The 16,533-nt window shown below is 38.9% G+C and overlaps 1 protein-coding gene across 4 annotated transcripts in view; it reads left to right on the top strand.

Moving 5' to 3' along the window:
* The window catches only part of SLC13A1 (solute carrier family 13 member 1), a 233,938-nt gene that overhangs the window by 142,006 nt on the left and 75,399 nt on the right, over positions 1-16,533 (top strand). The window lies entirely within an intron of this gene.

Here is a 16,533-nt window from a genome sequence, read left to right as displayed (position 1 = left end):
GATTTTAATTATCTCTCAGATACTCCAGGATCTCTCTGCAAAATATTTTACACCAAGAGAGACTTGGAGAGAAAAGAGAATGGCAGAGTCAACACAGCAGAGCATTAGTGCGCAGTCACGACATGGGTTAGGGAGGGAGGGACTATGGCATTAAGGGCAGCTCTATATCTGCACTGTCATGTGCTACCTGCATTTCCCTCACAATATATTCATCTGATATGTCATGAGTTTCAAAGTTATAATAGAAATTATAATAAATAGAAGAAATGATACAAATGACAGACTTACGGTGCCAAATCTAAAACAAAAACAAAACAGGAAAATATCATGCTTGTAGAGAAATGTAACCTTGTAAGTGATAAAGGATGTACCAGAAGGAGGAAGTTCTGACAGAGAAAACGAAAATGAAGGGGAGAGAATTTAAAATGATTACAAGTGAAAGAAGAGCAAAGGGGAAAAACTCCAAGAAAACATACTGAACTTTGGAAGGGACAAGTCAAACAAGCATTTCAATAGAAATAATTGATATTGTTCTACATGTTGGTTTAAAGCATAGTAGGGACTTAAGATATGGGGGGAAATGCTGTAAACTCCATGAAAGTAAGCACTTCAGTCACAAAAGAGCATCAAAATGATGTAGGGCAAGAAAAAAAAAAGGCAGAAGTCATGCTAATAGTAATGTGGTAGATGAACAAAACGAGGAAATCCAAATTTGATACATATTTTTTCATGAATATTTTATGAGACCTTGCTAAGCCCAATGTGTTGTGCTAAGTGAACTGTGGTATGTAAGCATAAGTTTAAATTAATGTTTCTGCTTTCAAGAAGCCTGCACAGTTTTTGAAAAGTCAGTACACACTGTGGCAAACATTAACCACAAATTTAAGGTTGTATATGAATACACACCAAATGATTTAAACAAATAATTTGTGTCTAGACATGTAATTAAAAGGCAGATGGATCTCTGGGGATTCATCCTCCTCCAGCCCCACCCCCACCCCCATGTCCTCAATCACACACAGTCCCGCTTGTCCACCACCTGCTGCTCCTTCTGTTTTCTTTATCTCCCAGAACCTGCTAGCCTTCACCCCATTCCCAGGTCTGAAACCTGTGCGTCATCTCAGGTGCTTCAAATCATCAGTCTATGTCGTGTCACTTCCTTTTTTTTTTTTTTTTTTTAATAATTTTTTAAATGTTTATTTATTTTTGAGAGACAGAGAAAGACAGAGAACGAGCAGAGGAGGGGCAGAGAGAGAGGGAGACACAGAATCTGAAGCAGGCTCCAGGCTCTGAGCTGTCAGCACAGAGCCCAACGCAGGGCTCGAACCAGATCATGACCTGAGCCAAAGTCAGACACTTAACCGACTGAGCCACCCAGGCCCCCCTGTTGCCTCACTTCCTAAATCCCCCCTCCCGTCTGCTTCTTCATCTCCCTGTTGGCACTGCTTTCTTTAGGCTGTCCCATATCTCTTTCCCATGGACCATTTTTAGTCTTTTTCCCAATGTCTCCTACCAGAGCACTATTTTTTAAATGCCAACCAGGTCCTGTTGTATCCCTGGTCAAAGTTGTTCAGTGATTCCCTTTTGCTTACGGGGGAAACAAATATCTAAACAAAGCATGTATACACTGATGGATGTTTAAGATTTTGCCATTGATTTGTCCTAACAACCCTCTCCCAGAACCCAAGTACCTGTCTCCCACATTCATGTTTTACATGTTAGCAGTATTTCACTATTTGCAGTCCCTAGATTACTATTGACTATCCGTGGCTATTCTTGCCGCTCTGTCTTTGCACATGCTGTACCCTTGTCCTGAAATGCTCTCTCCTCTTGCTCTGTCGTTTTTGAGGAAGCAGATCAGGCAGTGATACAAACTGGGAATCATCCTCAATGCTCTCGATGCATCTTGGATACTTCAGCCTGTGTTATAGTACGTGTTCCACTTTGCTTTTATCATTGCCTCCTCCTGTACACTCTAAATACCTCAAAAGCATGGAGCATACTGTTTAATTTCTGTTTTCTCTGGCATCAAACATAGTGCCAGTCACACAGTAGATAGTTGATAACTATGCTGAATGAGAGTGGTGATGTCTAGTAGTAGAAGGATGTGGAGACTTAATCCAGATCTTGGAGGAAAGATAGGATGCAGGAGAAAGAAGATGATCAAAGGAAGGGACTTCAAATACAGTGACAAGTATGGTAAAGGGACAGAACAAGAACGCTGGAGTAAGTTTTTTTCCTTCCGTGGTACATTTTTATACCTAGTTTGGTAATGATAATCAGTATCAACGTCTGCTATAAACCTCATAGCAGCCATTAGAAATACTCAGTATTACACCCAGTTTATAGACAAACAAACAGAGTCTAAAAGAGGTGAAGCAATTTGTCCAAAGTCACACAGGCTATATAGGGAGTAAGAGGATGTAAACACAAGTCTCTCTGACTCCCAAGTCCATCAAGGATATTGCTTCTTTAATAGTATTTATATCAGATCTTTAAAAGCTTGTGCACAGTTGGCCTTACTCCATCGTTTTCTGGGTTTTCGAGTACAAAAGCATAAGTTGATATGAGGCCTCCCTCTGCCCGGATTGCAGGGTAATCATGACCCATGATGGACAAATAGTGTGAGCAAGCCTTAGACTCTGATTGTTTTACGCTGCTGAGATTTAAGGACTTTGCCACAGCATAGCCTCAGCTGCCCTGACTTATCTTGCACATTCTGAAAAACTTCCCAAGTGACTCTGTCGTGCTGCCCCTGGCCCATTTCCTCATCTGTAAAATGAACAAGACTCTTAAAAGAGTTTTAAATGTGATCTGTGGATCAGCCGCCTCAGATGCACCTGAGCTACTTTTTCAAATCACAACCTCTGTACATGGAGTACAAGACACTGCACGCTTAACAGACTCCTCATGATTCTGAAGCTGTCAATTCACAGACTGCATTCTGATCGCCCTCTAATGCATTCTCAGGTCGGAGAACGAGGTGGGCTCTGTGGTCATTTCCGGTTCCCCCGTGTGGGTGGCGTGTGAGGACTGTGTATCTCCGTTGCTAATTAGTTGCAGAGGTGAAATGAAAAGTAGGAGTTAATCATTCCCCGGTAATTGGCATAGTGGCGCCACCAGTTGCCTTTCCCCGCTGTCCATTTGGGCCAAAAACAAGAAATGCTCGTTTTTTCCCTTGACTGTGTGGTTGAGCTCCTCCTTACTCTTTATCTTCCAACATGAGAATATTTCTAGTCATGGTAAGCCTTGCAATTAGTATGGATTGAGTCTTGAGAAATCACTGCATCAGAAAAGGTAGGTGTATCACAAACCACGCAAAGCCCTTTACAGGCTCTGTGAAATAATAATAGTGTTTTTCTTGTAGCAGACAGATTTAAAATGCATGATTTTTCTCCTTTCTTAATTGCTTTGTGTCCTCTTTAGAAAGTCAATTGCAGTGAGTGAGGCCTGTGATTGGTCCTGCTTTTCTCCAGCTGTGCTGAGAGATCATACCCACATACGTACTAATTCATCAGCCGAATTGCTCCCTAATACCAGTCAGAGTGTCTTTAAAAAAGGAGGGAAGGGGCAAAAGAAACTATATTTTAAAGCCTAATTTTTATTCCAATTCCATCTGGAGATATAATTTAAAAGAGAACCGAGGTGATTTTTAAGTATAATCAGCCACATTTCCCAAGACAATTTGACAGTCGGAATTTGTGGAGGAAAACCGTTATCCAAATTGCCTAGTCATAGCTTCATTTGCCTTCCTACCTCTGCAGCAGGTACCCTGGCTGCACTTGGTTGAGGTGGTTAAGACAAGATACGACTGTGTTATTGTTAAATGGGGCCTGGGGAAGCATGAAAGTGTCGGCTGTGAGGAAGTAACCTATGCAGGAAAAGTTTTAGCTCCAATGCTCGTTTACTGGCAAGAGAGATGAGAGCTCCGGGAAAAATGTAGAGACATTCCCCCACTGGGGTGAGGGTTAAGATAGCCGGTGCCAGACAAGTGGGAGAGAAAACAAAAAAGAAAACAAGGCAAAGTAAAGAAGTTCCTAATGCTGAAGAATTCTATGTTTAGATAGCGATTGAGAGTTTTCTAGAAGGATCAAGCCCTATAAATAGAAACAACTGTAGGGAGAACACAGAAAAACTGTGCGAAGAAAACATCTATTCAAGGAATATTCCTGAGTGCTTCGTATGTTCCAGGCACTGCTTTCAGTGCAGGAATAGAGCAATAAATAAAAAATATATGCTCTCGGAGCATTTTTGCTTGGATTGAATCCCAGCTCTACCACGTACTAGCAATGTGATCACTAATCTCTAGTTGAACTTGGAATTACAATATGTACCTCAAAGAATTTGGGTGCACATTAAGTCAGTGGAACACCAAATATTGTATCTGGCACGTAGTGGACATTCATAAGTGTTATTTTCCCATCCTTTTACTTATTCATAGGTCAGAAAAACACATTTGTCCATTTACCTGGCAGATGTCTTCACCTTTTTTTTTTTTAATTTTTTTTTTAACGTTTATTTATTTTTGAGACAGAGACAGAGCATGAACGGGGGAGGGGCAGAGAGAGAGGGAGACACAGAATCGGAAGCAGGCTCCAGGTTCTGAGCCATCAGCCCAGAGCCCGACGCGGGGCTTGAACTCACCGACCGTGAGATCGTGACCTGAGCTGAAGTCGGACGCTTAACCGACTGAGCCACCCAGGCGCCCCTGTCTTCACCTTTTAAATAAGTTCTCCTGTCTATAAAGTTCATGATCCGCAGTGTAGATGAAGTTTGTACAGTTAGGATCCCTCTACCCCAACCCCTTCTCCACACTACACCCAAAGCAAACACATGCTTCCATAGACCAGAATGGGTAAGACAAACAAACGGGGGGAGTAAAGGTGAGAACTTAATGGTTCAAAATACTCCCGCATCATCCTGAGGTCAGGTTCAAAGAGCCAAACTAAGTGCCAGAGTAGTTTTCTTGCAGCTGTGGGGAGAGGGGGAAAAAGACAGACTACTGTCTGTGGCAGCATTCATAGGAGGCAGACACGCAGCCTCCCACCCAGCACCTGACTCAAGCTACTGGATCCAGCTAGATGATTGGATTTGCATTGTCCTGGTAGGGCAGGACCCCAGGCTGCCAAGATAAGACATTCTAGATTGGAAGCTAAGGACTTACTGGAGGCAACTGTAAAGCTTCTGGATGAGGAATAATGAATATAGAAAAAATAAACACAAAGATAAAAGAACTACCCCTCAGGATAAATATGAAAATAAATTTCAGCATGCAAAAAGATAATTAAGAAAGACTGAAAATGAAATCAACACAGCAATGAAACACTCCAAATCTAAGGAAAACAATAGGGGAATCAAGACAAGTTTGAGAAAAATATAAGATGAAGGACTTGAGATACAGATTGTAAAACTTGTTAAAAAGCTGTAATAATTAAAAGAGTTTAACAATTTTGCAGAAAGTGATTTTTAAAAGGTGGCTGTGATTGAGGCCAGAAACAAATGTGCCTTCACTTATAGAAATTTGGCATAAGAAATGGGTAACAACAGGAATTGGTGGGAAAAAGACAGACCATCCAATTTAAAAAGCCAGGACATTTTGGCTACCCATTTAGGAAAAATAAGGTATCAGTTTCCTATATAAGGAAATCAAGGCCCTACTCTTGAAAAGTTTTAACTTCAGAAAAAACCGTGGGAGTATATAATACAGGAAGAATTTCTCATACAAGGTAGTAAAAATTTTTAAAAATAAGAACATTTTAAAATAACTGCATTAAAATTAAAAACTTGTCAACCAAAAATACAATAAAGCAAATTGCATAGGCGAGCCAGACATTAAGAAAAATATTTGAAAATATTTAACTTCTAAATAAATATTAAGAATCTAAAAGGTAACTCCACAGATTGATGAAAAAAAGAAGCAAAAAAGCAACAGAAGAATAAGAGGTTATAAATAAGGTGATTTGCAGGAGAGAAACAATTATGTTCAATTACCATGAAAAAAATACTTCAGTGGTATTCAAGCAAATGCAAATTAAATTAAGAGGAGCTTTTCATACCATCAGATTGTCAAATAAATCAATTAGCCCAATATACCAATGGTTGGTGAAACGGAACTCTCTCACATTGTTGGTACTGATATAAACAGATACAACTATCTTAGACATCACTTGAGCAATACTCACTACAGTTAGAATCCACGCCTCCCATCTAGAAATTTCACTACTAGTTTTCGATATATACTCGAGCTTTGAAAATCTCTTTCCTGATATCCACATGGAGACAGGGTACAAAGATGTTGGGGAAAGAGCCCTAAACCTTCAGTAGAAATATGGACAGATGAATTGTAATAAAATGCATCAAAAGAAATGCCATATCCATTTAAAATGAATTAATAATAGGTCTACATGTATCAATATGAACACATTTGAAATACATGAGTAAGATGGGAAATTAGGGTAAAAAGGCATTTTTTGCATGAGTAAAACAAGTTAAAAAATGATATAGACAGTAAGCCTTGTTTAATTTTAAAACCATGTGGTGTTTATTGTCTATAACGTATTAATGTCTACATGTAGTAAAATCGCAAAAACATGGGTAGAAAGGGTACAAACCACATTTTAGACAGTGGTTGACTTTAAGGATTGACCAAGAAGAAAGAAATGGAGTAGTTTATATGTCCCGAACTATACGTGGAATGTTTTATTTACTTAAAAAATTCAAGCAAATGTAGCAAGTTGTCAACATTTTAAAAATATGATGAAGTGTACAAGTGTTATATTATTTTTTCATATGTTCTCAATATTTTATTTAATAATTGGAATACTACTCGACAATGAAAAAGAATGAAATCTTGCCATTTGCAACAACGTGATGGATCTAGAGGGTATTATGCTAAGCGAAATAAGTCAGTCAGAGAAAGACAGGTATCATATGATTTCAGTCATAGGTGGAATTTGAGAAACTCAATAGATGAACATAGGGGAAGGGAAGGATAAATAAGATAAAAACAGAGAGGGAAGTTGGGGTGCCTGGATGACTCATTTGATTAAGCGTCCGACTCTTGGTTTCAGCTCAGATCATGATCTCACAGCTTCGTGGGTTCGAGCCCTGCATCGGATTCTGTGCTGGCAGTGTGGAGCCTGCTTGGAATTCTCTCTTTCCTTCTGTCTGCCCCTCACCCACTTGTGCTGCCTCTGTCTCTCAACATAAACAAATAAACTAAAAACAAAACAAAACAAAACAAAACAGAGAGGGAGACAAACCATAAGAGACGGTTAAATACAGAGAACAGGAGCACCTGGGTGGCTCAGTCGGTTAAGCTCTGACTTTAGCTCAGGTCATGATCTAACAGTTCATGAGTTCAAGCCCCTCATCGGGCTTTGTGCTGACAGCTCAGATCCTGGAGCCTCCTTCACATTCTGTCTCCCTCGCTCTCTCCGCCCCTGCCCTGCTCACGCTCTGTCTCTGTCTCCCTGTCTCTCTTTCTCTCTCAAAAATAAGTAAACATGAAAAAAATTAAATACAGAGAACAAGCTGAGGGCTGCTTGGAGGGGAGGTGGGTGGGGGGATGGGCTAAATGGGTGATGGGCATTAAGGAGGGCACTTGCTGGGATGAGCGCTGGGTGTCATATGTAAGAGATGAATCACTGGGTTCTACTCCTGAAGCCAAGACTACACTGTATCTTTATTAACTTGAATTTAAATTAAAAAATAGAAAAAAAAATTAAAGATATATTGCTAGAAAGATTCTAATACTTTTTTTAATGTCAGAAAACAGGAATCTCCTGTTCATATTGGTAATTAGTCTGCACTTAATAGCTTCATCTCTGTCTGGTATTTGAGAGAATCTTCATGCAACAGAAAAAAGTGGCAATGGCCCTAAATGAGCCAGGAAGGCACAGCGGACACACACAGAGTGGGAGACTGTGGTTAAGTGACATTAAACCTCATACTGCGTAACAGAATTTACAACATCTGCATTCTGCACAACTGCCTTTTGTCTGGCTGGATGTAGTTTGTTTGCTGAATTTGCCCATGTAATTTTTGGAAATCGTAGAGAGCAGATAAATTTTTGAACAGAATTTTTTTTCTTTTATTTTGAGGTATTTTTATTTGGAAAAGCTGTCTCAACTCCCCCACCCTCGTTTCGTGTAGCATCTTGAGACTGAATCGTGATTTTAAATATCCTTTTTGTAAGATCAGTCTTAGAGTTTGGAATCTTTTTTTTTTCTTACTCTATTTTCCTTCACAATAAACACCGAAGAAGTGGACATGAATGTGTTGCTCTGACTCAGTTCAAGATCTCATACTAAAGTGCTTTCCTACTTCTAGAACAAAATTTTATTTAAATTATTACTTTTTTTAAAATTAAATTAAATTGTAGTTGCAGAGTTCATTTGAATAAGATATCAGTGATTTCTACTAGACTTGAGAGGCATTGGAAGAGAGGGGAAAACAATTCGCCCACAATCTAACTGAGCGGACATCGGTCTCCTTTCACTGTGGCTTTATCATTATTTGCCTGTGGTGGCTGTAGTGGTGGTTGTGATGTGTGGTGGTGGTAATGGTGGGGCAGCTCTATTTTAGGGATGGGGGGGGCTTGCCAAGAAGGTGGAAAAAGAGATGGAAGAGAAAAACTAAAGCGATCACCAGGAGATAAATATGGGAGAGCTAGACACGATGGGCCAGTCTACAGCTTTCTACTGACAAAATGAAGGAGTTTTTCCTCTACCTCAGAACTGGTTCTGTGAACCAGATATCCAGGATACCCCTTCAGTGGCAGCACAGACAACTTACGCGTTGTCTGTTTTTTTTCCTTCATTAGAAGAACCTAGTCACCAAAAATTCCTTACCCTAATATTAGTGTTTTTTAAATAGATACGAATAACAGAAAACAATGAAATGTTTTTGTCCCTCTTTTGTTACTTCTTAACAAGAATATTCACAGATATTTGATTTTTAAAAATAATTCAACATATTTTAATAATAGGTTCTTTAAAAAAAATGCTTAACATTGTGTCTGGATTAACCTTCTGTTGTTAAATGCCTGAAGAGTGTTGATGGGAAAGAACACTTTCCTTCCCATGACTCCAAGCCTGACCAAGGAAGATCACATAATAGAAAACAGGAACTGGAGGGAGATATCAATAGGATGTGACTATAATTTATCAGCCAAAAGAGGGACACTTTTGAGAATGAAAAGGGTTGCTAATCAGAAAAATACCTGTATGTCAGGTGTAAACCAGCACTATCCCAAGAAAACTGAGATTGCCATCTTGCCCACCCAGAGAGAGAATTCTCTATTCCTCCTTTTCTAGACCTTAAGTTTTCCCCAAGATATGAAAAATGGGGCACTTGCCACAAATTCTGGGAAGGCAGCTCTTAGGGACAATGCAGATATGGTGCCTTAGCCAGCTGCAATTAAAATCTCCTGGGACTCAAATGCAAAAGTATAAAATGTGTTTGAGTGTTTGGGGGAAGCTCCATAGACAAGACATAAATTTGAACCTTACATTGAAGGATGGACAACTTTTCAAAATATGTTCTAAATCTAGGCATTAAATTTGAGCAGTTTATTTTTACCTGGGAGCAGTACCTGGAAACCTGTGTCTGGTTTCCAAATTGGAGGCCAGAGTTAAAGAGAAAAGGGAAAAAGGAAGTAACCCACTGCCTCTCAAACTTTAACTTGTATACGAATCACCCGGGTAACCTGAAAATACTGATTCTGATTCAGTGTGTCTGGGGAAGGGCCTGATTTCTGCATTTCTCACAAGCTCTAGGCTCATGCTGATGCTACTGGTCCATGGGCCACACACAAATTCAAACAAACAGTCCAAATGTTGGTTCTGAAATGGTAAAGAAAGATTTACTTGCAAGGCAGAGTATCTAGGTAGCATTTTTACTACCAGAGATTTTATTCAAATGCCAACAAAGGCCAAGCAGATAAGAGAATAAAGTGAAATGGTGCAGAGGTGCTGTGCAGAACTGAAAAGCACAAGTCTGTCTTGAAGGACAAGCTCTGCTTGAGTCTGGAGAATTGTTGACAGGGAAGAATATTATCCTAATATTACCAAATTCATTAGTTTTTTTTTTTTTTTCAAGGAAAGCCAGGAATTCAGATTTTATTTTTAATATGAAATTTGGTTTGTAAATCATGATTCAAATTAAACACTCACATGTGCGCGCATGCGCGCGCGCGCGCACACACACACACACACACACACACACACACCATCGTGAGTCAAATAAATCATATTTTGTTAGGGTCATCAGCTTCCAACTGCTTCATCCAAATCGAACTGGATGAACTTCATCCAGTCAAACTGGATCAAATGGTCCAAGGGTCTAGAGTATGGTTACAGGCAGGTAGAAGCTTCCACTTAAGGGCATCTGGAGGCTTACTGGTATGACTGCCTGGCTGAACATTATGTATTAAAGTTCAGAAAAAGGCTGCATAATGAGGAGCAGGGATAAGAACCCAAGTATCAGGAAGGTGCATAAATAAACTCCTTAGAAACAGAGAGCTGAGGGGCACCTGGGTAGCTCATTTGGTTAAGCTAAGCATCTGACTTTGGCTCAGGTCATGATCTTGTGTTTGTGAGTTGGAGCCCCGCTTCAGGCTCTGTGCTGACAGCTCAGAGCCTGGAGCCTGCTTTGGATACTGTATCTCCTTCTCTTTCTCTGCCACTCCGCTACTTGTGTGCCCTCTCCTCTCTGTCTCTCTGTCTCTCTGTCTCTCTCTCTCTCTCTCTCTCTCAGAAATAATAAATGAATAAACTTAAAAAAAATACGTTTAAAGAAATAGCTAATGTCAGAAAGTATTTGGGATAAGTCTTATTATAATTAGAGTTCAAGTGGCCTCGAATGCAAGATGAGGATTTTGGATTCTTTTCAATAAACAACTGAAAATCACTGACTTGATTTTAAGTCCGGGCTGGGCCAGTTAAAATATGAAAGTTATTAGGGAAGCTAATAATTTGATACTTGAAATTTTGCTTTTTATTGTGTTTTAAAAGGTTGGCCACTGAGCAGAGTATGAAGTTTAGCTGAAGTAGACCCATATGGAGATGAAACGGGGGTTATGTTAGCTAGCACCATCTTTTCCGTTTATTTTTGTTTTAGCAGTCCGTTATAGATTGGTACTACAAATAGATTTCAGGGTGGCTAGTCCCTTAATCTGGCTTTATACAAGGGAATGACAAAATCAAAGTGGAAGATGATCTGGTCAGGAAGAACAGTCTTGCCTGCAGTGGAGGAAGTGGGATGGAGGTTGATGGGCAGATCTGAGAGAAAAATGACAGGGGATGGATAGGTGATGTAGCTGTGGCTGAAGAGCAAGACAATAAAAGAGTTCGTTTTTCTTTGAAATCTGGGTTCTTGCAAATATGGTAGAAAACAAAGTCGTAAGGAGAAACTTTGGAGGAACTTCACGTGTTCTCAACAAGAGAAAACACAGGCTGGTCGTTCTCACGCACTGGCATTTTAAATTAAGCTAGTATTCACAAAGTCTCTTCAGAGCAAATCAGAAGTTTCAGTCAAGGCTCAGGTTTGTCTCGTTGTTTTGTTGTCAAGATTATAGAGGCAGACTTTCTATAAACCTGTCAACATCCAAACACCTTTATTCTTTCTCCTTTAAAAAGATAACACAATGAAGACATAACATAATCTAGTTTCCTATGGATTTCTTAGACCCCCGGCTGAAAGTGCAGGGATGCCAGATGACTAAACACCAGGCTCAGAGGATTCAGCCTGACATGGGTGAATCAGAGGGCAGCAGAGCTAGGAATTTTGTTGCCTTGGGAAAATCATAAGTAAAACACCTCATTAAACTCAGCAGTTTTTGTAAACTTCTCAAATGCAACTCAGGATTTGCAGAGATTAAGCACTGTGGGAGCCAAACAAAGCCATATAATAGATGCTAACTTTTGTTGACCACTTAGTACTCTCCAGGTGATTTCATTTCAAAATTATTTATATAAGCCAAATATAATAATATACTTTAACCATTTTTTTATTGACATATACTTGATATCCAACATTAGATTCGTTTCAGGTATAGAACACAGTGATTCCACATTTGTATACACTGTGAAATGATCACCACGGTAAATCTAGTTACCATCTGTCACCATACAAATTTACATTTTTTTTCTTTTTTCTTTCTTATGATAGGAACTTTTAAGATTTACTTTCTTTGCATCTTGCAAATTGGAGATACAGTGTCATTGACTGTAGTCACCATGCTGTATGCATTATGTCCTCATGACTTTTTATTTTATAACTGGAATTTTGTACCTTTTGATCCGCTTCAATCCATTTTGTCTGCCTTCCCAACCCCTCCCCTCTAGCAACCACCAATCTGTTCTCTGTATCTATAAGTTTGGCTTGGTTTGATTTTGTGTGATCATTTCTTTATTAGATGCCACATATAAGTGAGATCATGCGGTAGTTGTCTTTCTTTGTGTGACTTATTTCACTTAGCACAATACCCTGGAGGGCCTTCTATGTTGCCACAAATGGCAAGATTCCATTCTTTTTTATGGCTCAGGGGTATTCATACATATACCATATTTTTATCCATTCATCCATCAATGGGCACATAGGTACTTTCCATACCTTGGCTATTGTAAATAATGCTGCAGTGAACATAAGAGTACATATCTCTTTTTGAATTAGTGTTTTCATACTCTTCAGGTAAATACCCAGTAATGGAATTACTGGACCATCATATGGTAGTTCTATTTTTAATTTTTTGAAGGACCCCCACACTGTGTTCCAGTGGGGCTGGAAATTGACTGCACCAATTTACATTGCTACTAACAGTGCACAAGTGATCCTCTTTCCTCCACATCCTTGCCAGCACTTACTATTTCTTCTCCTTTTCCTAATAGCCATTCTGACAGGTGTGAGGTGATCTCAGTATGGTTTTGATTTGCATATCCCTGAAGATTAGTGATGCTGAGCACCTTTCATATGCCTGTTGGCCATCTGTGTGTCTTCTTTAGAAAAACGTCTATTCAGATCCTCTGCCTATTTTTAATTGTTTGTTGTTGTTGTTACTGAGTTTATGAATTCTTTATATATTTTGGGTATTGGCTCCTTACCAGGTGTATAAATTGCAGATATCTTCTCTCATTCATTAGGTTAACTTTTATTCTGTTGATAGTCTCCTTCTCTATGCAGAAGCTTTATAATTTGTTGTAGTCACATTTGTTTATTTTTGCTTTTGTTGCTGTTGCCTTTTGAGTCAGATCAAAAAAAAAAAAAAAAAAAAAGTATCACCAAGACCATTGTCAGGGAGCTTACTGCCTATGTTTTCTTCTGGTAATTTTGTGATTTCTGTTCTTACATTCAAGTCTTTAATCCATTTTGAGTTAATTTTTGTGTGGTCTAGTTTCATTCTTTTGCGCGTGGCTGTCCGGTTTTCCAAATACTATTATTTGAAGACACTGTCCTTTCTCCATTGTATACTCTTGGTTTCTTTGTCATAAATTAATTGGTCATATATATGTGGGTTTATTTATGAACTCTCTATACTGTCCTATTGATCTATGAGTCTGTTTTTATGCCAATACCATACTGTTTTGATTATTATAGCTTTGTAATATCATTTGAAATCAGGGAGCATGATGCCTCTAGCTTTGTCCTTTTTTCTCAAGATTGCTTGGCTGTTCATATTTTTGTGTTCCATACAAATTTTAGGATTGTTTGTTCAAATTCTGTGAAAAATTTCATTGAAATTTTGACAGGAATTTCATTGAATCTCTTGAGTGCTTTGGGTAATATGGACATTTTAACAGCATTAATTCTTTAAACTCGTGAGCACAGAATATTTTTCCATTTATTTGTGTCTTCAATTTCTTTCGTCAGTGTCATAGTTTTTAACATACAGATCTTTCACCTCCTGGTTAAATTTATTCCCAGATATTTTATTCTTTTTGATATAGTTGTAAATGGGATGGTTTTCTTAATTTATTTTCTTATAGTTCATTGTTACTATATAAAAACACAAAAAATTATAGTTGTTTTGTGTCCTGCAATTTTAATTAATTTATTAGTCTCAGTAGTGTTTTTGGTGGAGTCTTTAAGATTTTCTCTATATAATATTATGTCATGTGCAAATAGTGCCAGTTTTGCTTCTTCCTTCCAATTTGGATTCCTTTTATTTGCTTTTCTTGCCTAATTGTTGTGGCTGGAACTTCCAGTACTATGCTGAGTAGAAGTAGTAAGAGTGGACATCTGTGTCTTGTTCCTGATCTTAGAGGAAAGGCTTTCAGCTTTTTACCATTGAGTATATGATAGCTGTGGGCTTGTCATATATGGCTTTTATTATACTGAGTTTTATTCTATCTATACCACCTTGTCGAGTTTTTATCATAAAAGGATGTTGAATTTTGTCAGGTGCTTTTTCTGTATCTATTGAGATGATCATATAAATTTTATTCATTATATCAATGTGGTATATCACCTTGATAGATTTGTGGATATTGAACCATCCTTGAATCCCTGGAATAATTCTCACTTGATTATGATGCATGATCCTTTTAATGTACCACTGAATTCAGTTAGCTAATATTTTGTTGAGGATTTGGCATCTATGTTCATTAGGGAGATTGACCAGTAATTTTTTTCTTACGTGTCCTTTTCTGGTTTTGGTATCAAGGTGATATTGGTCTCATAAAATGAGTTTGGGAGCATTCCCTCCTCTCCAGTTTTTGGACAAGCTTAAGAATGAGAAGTGTTAGATCTTTTAATGTTTGGTAGAATTCACTGGTGAAGCTCTTCAGTCCAGGACTTTTCTTTGTTGGGAGTTTTTGATTACTGACTCAATCTCCTTACTAGTAATTGGTCTTTTCAGATTTTCTTTTTCTTCATGATTCTGTCTTAGAAGATTGTATAGTTCTAGGAATTTATCCATTTCTTCTAGTTTGTCCAGTTTATTGGTATATAATTTTTCATAGTAGTCTTTTATGATTATTTGTAATTCTTTGATGTCAGGTATAACTTATCTGATATTCTAACTTTATTTATTTGAGCCCTCTCTCTTTTTTTCTTTAGTAGGTCTAGCTAAAAGTTTTTCAGTTTTGTTTATCTTTTCAAAGAACCAGATCTTAGTTCCATTGATCTTTTCTCTTGTCTTTTTAGTGTCTATTTTATTTATTTCCACTCTGATCTTTATTTTTTTCCTTCTACAAATGTTGGGCTTTATTGTTATTTTCCTGGTTCCTTTAGGTACAAAGTTAGACTATTTGTATTTTTTCTTGTTTCTTTAGGTGGTGGCATGCCAACGACTATCTCTCTGATTGTTGTAGACTCGTAGTGCCCAGAAATGCTGTCCTCCCTGGCCAGCAGAGCCAGGCACTTGAGGGGCATATTCTGTGGTGGGTATACTTTCCTGCTAGCTTTGGCAGGGCTGTGAGTGTAGGACACAGCCTCCCAGCTCTGGCAGGGCAGAGGGGGCCGTAGGGGTGGACACCACAAGGCAAGGGGAGAATGCAAAAATAGCACCAACCAGCACCTCTTTCCCTGGACAGAATCCTAACAGGCTCTGCCCCTCTGGGAGACACTTTAAGATTAGCAAATGATTCTCCTTCGTGTATGGTCTCAGCACTTTTCAAACTGCTGATTTTGTGCTGAGTCCCAGGGTGGGTGAATTTGTACATGAACCCTTGAAGAGTAGAATCTCCATTCCCTACAGCCTCATGGTTCACCTGAACCTAAGCCCCACTGGTTTTCAAAGCCAGAGATTTGGGGGCCTCCTGTCTCTGGTACAGATCCCAAGAGTTGAGGTGTCCAATCTGGGGCACAAACCCCTCACTCCTCAGGGAGTAACTTCATATTTGTGAGATATCTCCTAATTGTGGGTCGCCATACCATACACAGGGTTTTTGGTGAGACCACATCTCTGCCTCTCTTACCTGTCCAGATGTGGCTTTTTTATCCTTTGTTGTGAAGGAAACTATTAAGGTAGTTCCTAGGTTTATTTTTCTGAACAAATTATCTCATGTGTGGCTATAGATTTGTTGTGTCTATGGGAGGAGGCAAGTTCAGCTCTGCCATCTTGAGCCCCAAATCTCAACCATTTTTTAACAACATCGTAAAACAGAAACACACAATTTTATACCTAGCAAAGCAACAGATTCTGTTAAGAATCTCATTTCTGTTGAGTCTCTCTGTGTTTCCCCAGGAGCTCAGCTGTCTTTCTAAAAAGCAAAGCAGGAGGCTCTTAAACTCCAGGTCCATGTTACTTAGGAGCTCATTTAGTCCCATCCATCTCATGTAGCTTGGCACTGCCCTTCTTTATCTGAAGCAAAATACAGCAAAAAGTTTTTTCTAGGTTGATTTACGCCCTTTAGTAGGAGAGGAAGGCAGGTGTACATGTGCCACCAACAGGCACCAGGGAACGCATTTAAAAGTCATATATGTCTTGCCCCAGGGGAAAGACAGTAACTTGGCTATTTACACACTCCAGAAGAACCGGGAGGGCATTTTATAGGCAAATAAAAGTGAACACAAGCATTCATACACACCGAT

Source organism: Panthera leo, chromosome A2 (assembly GCF_018350215.1).
Source record: "Panthera leo isolate Ple1 chromosome A2, P.leo_Ple1_pat1.1, whole genome shotgun sequence".
Lineage (NCBI taxonomy): Eukaryota > Metazoa > Chordata > Mammalia > Carnivora > Felidae > Panthera > Panthera leo.
Note: the sequence above shows the minus strand (reverse complement) of the source record. Positions and strands in the feature narration are given on the sequence as shown.